The sequence below is a fragment of the Triticum dicoccoides genome, chromosome 3A (assembly GCF_002162155.2).
Source record: "Triticum dicoccoides isolate Atlit2015 ecotype Zavitan chromosome 3A, WEW_v2.0, whole genome shotgun sequence".
NCBI classification, from domain to species: Eukaryota; Viridiplantae; Streptophyta; class Magnoliopsida; order Poales; family Poaceae; genus Triticum; species Triticum dicoccoides.
In genome coordinates this window covers 231,005,138-231,011,026 of record NC_041384.1, presented here as the reverse complement: position 1 = coordinate 231,011,026, position 5,889 = coordinate 231,005,138, and the positions used below count along the sequence as shown (strand labels likewise).

At 41.4% G+C, this 5,889-nt stretch overlaps 1 pseudogene; it reads right to left on the bottom strand.

Annotated features, from left to right (window-relative positions):
• Positions 1 to 3,687: 3,687 nt before the first annotated feature.
• LOC119272186 lies at positions 3,688 to 5,418 on the bottom strand (annotated as a pseudogene).
• Positions 5,419 to 5,889: the final 471 nt, after the last annotated feature.

Genomic DNA, 5,889 nt, shown 5'->3' with positions numbered 1-5,889 from the left:
ATCCAATGAAGAAAACGACGGAAACAGTGAAGACAATGCAAATTTGAAGAATATGAACAACTGAGGAATTTCAACTTTTGATGGTGGCGTGACCCACCGTATAAGAATGATGATTTTAGACACCGCGTACAATTATCGTAGGGTTCTGAGAATCAGATTCTTCGTTAATTTCTTCACACTAAGAGTGTTATTCTTCATTGATTGAAGAAAAATGTTTCTTCATGTGTTGCACATCTAAGTCATCAATTTTGCATAAGTGTTAGGATGAGTGTCCTTTTCAAAGAACATTCGAAGATTCTAGGATATTTAGCTCACACCGCAACTTGCTAAATCTCTTCTCATCCAAGGACTTTGTGAAGATATCAGCTAGCTGTTCTTCAGTATTCACATGCTCAATAGAAATGTCGCCCTTCAACACATGATCACGAAGAAAATGATGATGAATCTGAATGTGCTTAGTCTTCGAGTGCTGAACTGGGTTGTGAGCAATCTTGATGGCACTCTCATTGTCATAGAAGAGAGGCACATTCTTCATGTTGACGCCATAGTCCTTGAGAGTTTGCTTCATCCATAGCAATTGAGCATAGCAAGAACCAGCAACAATGTACTCAGCTTCAGCAGTAGATAGTGATACGCAGTTCTGTTTCTTCGAGGACCAACAGACCAAAGATCGTCCAAGGAAATGACATGTACTAGATGTTGACTTGCGGTCCACATGATCACCAGCATAGTCAGAGTCAGAATATCCAATGAGATTAAAAGCCGAGCCCTTGGGGTACCATAATCCAAGTGTTGGTGTATGAGCTAGATATCTAAGAATATGCTTCACAGCCTTATGGTGTGATTCCTTCGGTGCAGCTTGAAATCGGGCACACATGCAAACACTAAGCATTATGTCTGGCCTAGATGCACATAAGTACAATAAAGAACCAATCATGGAGCGGTATACCTTATGATTGAAGTCAATACCATTTTCATCAGTGCACAGATGGCCATTTGTAGGCATAGGAATTTTGACGCCTTTGCAATCTTGCATGCCGAATTTCCTCAGCACATCCTTGAGGTATTTCTCCTGAGATATGAATATGCCATTGCATTGTTGACGAATTTGAAGACCCAAGAAGAATTTAAACTCTCCCATCATAGACATTTGATATTCTTCACTCATCATATAGGAAAATTCATCACTATAACGTTGGTCAGTACAGCCAAAGATAATATCATCAACATATATTTGGCACACAAACAATTCACCATCATAAGATTTAGTGAAAAGAGTAGGGTCGAGTGAACCGGGTTTGAAGCCTTTCTTCATGAAGAATTCCTTCAATGTGTCATACCACGCCCGTGGGGCCTGCTTGAGGCCATAGAGGGCCTTGTTGAGTCTGAAGACTTTGTCAGGATTCTTTGGATCTTCAAAACCTAGGGGTTGAGCAACATATACTTCTTCCACAAGCTTACCATTGAGGAATGCACTTTTCACATCCATTTGATATAAAGTGATATCATGATGGTTAGCATAAGCAAGTAATATGTGAATAGCCTCAAGTCTAGCAACAGGTGCAAAAGTTTCATCAAAGTCAATTCCTTCAACCTGTGTGTAGCCTTGAGCTACGAGCCGTGCCTTATTCCTCACCACAAGGCCATTTTCATCTTGCTTGTTGCGGTAGGTCCACTTTGTGCCAATGATATTGTGCTTGCGAGGATCTGGACGTTTGACCAGTTCCCTGACATTGTTGAGCTCGTACTGATGTAATTCTTCTTGCATGGCCTGAATCCACTCAGGCTCCAGAAATGCTTCATCTACCTTAGTGGGCTCTGTGATAGAGACAAAGGCATAGTGCCCACAAAATTTAGATAAATGTGAAACTTTTGAGCATGTGAGAGGACCTGGCGCTTTGATGTCATTGATGATCTTTTCAACTTGCACTTCTTTTGCAATGCGAGGATGAGCTAGTTGTCATTGAGGAATTTGATCAGCATTCTCTTCAGCACCATTTTCTTCAGTATTTTCTTCAGGTGCATTAGCTCGACGTTCTTCATGTTCTAGAATGAATTCTTCAGCAGATTCTTCAGTAGGAATGACATCCTCAGTAGCCTTGAACTTGATAGTTTCCTCAGGTGCTGGTTCATCTATCATAGTAGGTAGGTGCTCTCTTTGCGAGCCATTAGTTTCATCGAACCGCACATCTACAGTTTCAACAACCTTGTGAAGAACATTGTTGAAGACTCTGTAGGTATGCGAGTCCTTTCCGTAACCAAGCATAAAACCTTCATGTGCTTTCGGTGCAAATTTTGAGTTGTGATGAGGATCTCTAATCCAACATTTAGCACTGAAGACTTTGAAATAAGTTAAATTGGGTTTCTTATCAGTGAGGAGTTCATAGGCAGTCTTCTTGAAGAATTTGTGAAGATATACTCTGTTGATGATGTGGCATGCAGTATCAATTGCCTCAGTCCAGAAATGACGAGGCGTTTTGTATTCATCAAGCATTTTGTGGTTCATCTCAACAAGAGTCCCGTTCTTGCGCTCCACGACGCCGTTCTGCTGAGGAGTGTAAGGAGCAGATAACTCATGAGTAATACCAAGTTCATCAAGGTAGTCATCTAGACCAGAATTCTTGAACTCAGTGCCATTGTCACTTCTGATGTGCTTGATCTTCAAACCAAAGTTGGTTGAAGCCCTCGAGGAAAATCATTTGAAGACTTCCTGCACTTCATGTTTGTAAGTAACAAGGTGTACCCATGTGTAACGAGAGTAATCATCAACAATAACAAAGCCATATTGAGATGCTTCATTTGAAACAGCAGAATAATGATTAGGACCAAAGAGATCCATGTGAAGCAATTCAAATGGGCGAGTAGTGGTCATGATAGTCTTCGTTGGATGCTTGGCCTTTGTCATCTTCCCAGCTTCACAGGCTCCGCATAGGTGATCCTTGAGGAATTTGACATTCTCGATGCCAATGACATGCTTCTTCTTTGCAAGCGTGTGCAAATTCCTCATGCCTGCATGACCAAGTCGTCGATGCCAGAGCCAGCCTTCTGAAGCTTTTGCAAGTAGGCACATGGCTGGTTGTGGTCTTGTAGAGAAATCAACAATATATAGGTCTCCTCTCCTAAATCCTTCGAAGACTTTGGAATTGTCAGCCTCCATAACCACAACACAACGATACTTGCCAAAGATAACAACCATATCAAGATCACAAAGCATTGAGATAGACATAAGGTTGTATCCTAAGGACTCGACAAGCATGACTTTGTCCATGTGTCGATCCTTTGTGATCGCAACCTTACCTAGACCCAATACCTAACTTTTGCCTTTGTCGGCAAAGATGATATGCTTCAGATGCGACGAAGATAATGGAGCATCCATCAATATATTCTTGTCACCAGTCATGTGATTTGTACATCCACTGTCGAGGACCCACTCAGTGGCTTTGGGTTGATCATCCTGCAGATGAATTAGTGCAGCTTACAAACTCATATACTTCATCAGTGAAGAATATGACCTCAATTCACCAGATCAATTTCATTAAGCAAAAGAACAGATAAAGCAGTATGAGGACGTGAGAAATGAAAGTTCATTTCTTCATGATTAGCCTGCATCCTTTCAAGCATGCTCAGGTCTCCAGCAAATTCTTCAGACGATTACGTACGTCTGGAGACCTGACCCTGCAGAAGAGATTAGTTCTTTTTCTTCACCACCCAGATCTGAAGGGGTCGCAAAGAGTTCATCATTTTGCGAGCTCCATAAGAGAAAGGTGGCATAGATGCCAGTCCATTTCATTTCACATAAGAGGGGTTAGAGTTAGCATAAGAGTAGGCAGAGAAATTCTTCGAGGACTTATGGACATTATGATTTGAAGTATAATGCACATATCCACAATCCTTAGATCTTCCCTGCGAAACAGATGGGTTAGCACGATGATGTTCATATGAGGACTTTGATCCTTTTGAGGAATATGATCCATGTGAAGAGTTTGGTCCGTATGAGGACTTGGATCCATATGAAGAATTTGGTCCATATGAAGAATTTGATCTAGGGTTCCTATTCTTCACAGGTGGCGTCATGATGACATTCACCTGAAGATTTTCAAGGCATCTTTTGGGAACCCAGATTTTCTTCATAGGAGGACCGTTCCTGCAGTTAGTGCCAACATATCTAGCAAATACTTCACCATTCTGATTTTTGAACAGTTTATAGTTGGAGTCAAATGACTCATCATCAAAACGAGGAGATTCACATGCAAATCCAGATAAGTTAGATGGATCAACTGGAGGTCCCTTTGCAGCAACCCATGTAGTTTTGGGGTACTGCTCAGGCTTCCAATATGTACCATCAGCGTTGAGTTTCCTTTCAAAGGCAATACCCTCTTTCCTAGGGTTCCTGTTGAGGATCTGCTTTTTAAGCACATCACAAAGAGTCTGATGCCCTTTGAGGCTTTTGTACATGCCTGTCATGTACAATTCCTTCAGCCCTGCATCGTCAGTGATACTAGCAATGTCCTCAGATGAGGAATTAGTGATAGCAGAGGCATGTGAAGAATTTGAAACATTAGCAACATTTGAACATTTAGGTGAAGAATTAGCAGATTCACATTCAATGCATTTCAAACAAGGAGGAACAAATTCTTCCTGAGAAGCACTGACTTGTTGAGCAAGTAATGAATCGCGCTCCTTCTGAAGATCTTCATAACTCACTCTTAGCTTCTCAAGGTCTTGCTTTCTTTGAAGAAATTCATAAGAAAGCTTATCATGATCAGATAAAAGAGTGTTATGTTGATCTTGAAGGGTGTCATACTTAGTATGAAGTCTCTGAAGACTTTCAGCCAAAGCTTTTGACTGATCCATTTCTTCACCCAACATATCATCGCTCTTATTTAGCATGTAGTGAACTTTTTCCAAAGCTCTTTGTTGTTTAGTAGCAAGGGAAGCAAGTTTGACATAGCTGGGTCCAAATTCATCACCAGATTCATCATCACTAGACTTGGATAGGTAGCGTTCAGTTACCTCAGCATCTTTTGCCATAAGGCATGATGCAGAAGATGATGATTCTGGTTCAAATGTCATCGCTTTGAGAGATTCCTTGAAGTCCTCAAACCAAGGATCATGACAGGTTCGATGACCTTCATAGACCTCAGAGAGACGGTCCCAGATGAGCTCCGCATGATCGAGATGCATGATATTCCTAAACTGATTTTGTGACAGACTGGAGCAGATGACATCCTTCGCTGTGAGGTTGAGAAGTGTGTACTTGCGAATGTCATCAGCTTCCGCCATCTTGCACAGATCAGTCAGACCAATCTCAGTGACGGTCCACAGCTCACTGTTCATCGCCATGAGGCGCTTCTTCATCATGGCCTTCCACTTGGGATACTCATGACCGTCAAAGATGGGGCATGTCACTTTCTTCATACCTGCGGTCGACATAACGAAAACTCTAGGCGGTTAAACCAAAATCACACAGAACAAGGGAGTACCTTGCTCTGATACCAATTGAAAGTGCGTTATATCGACTAGAGAAGGGGGTGAATATGCGATTTTTATGAAATTCTTCACTGAGGGATTTTTTGGTGAGGAAATTCCTTAGCAAAGAACTACTAGTAGCGGAATAAGTACTCAAAAGTAAACATAACAGAATACAAACATAGTCATCATGATGAAATGAAGACAGGCACAGAGTACAGGAAGCGTAAGCACAGGATAACACAGGATGAAGACCAACAGACTGAAGAAATTGATCTGAGGAAATTGAGAAAGTCTTCAGTCAAAGTCTTCAAACACAGATATGAACAAACACACAACACAGTTATGAGGAAATGAAAGAGTTGAGGAAATAGAACCAGTAAGCTTGGTGAAGACAATGATTTGGTAGACCAGTTCCAA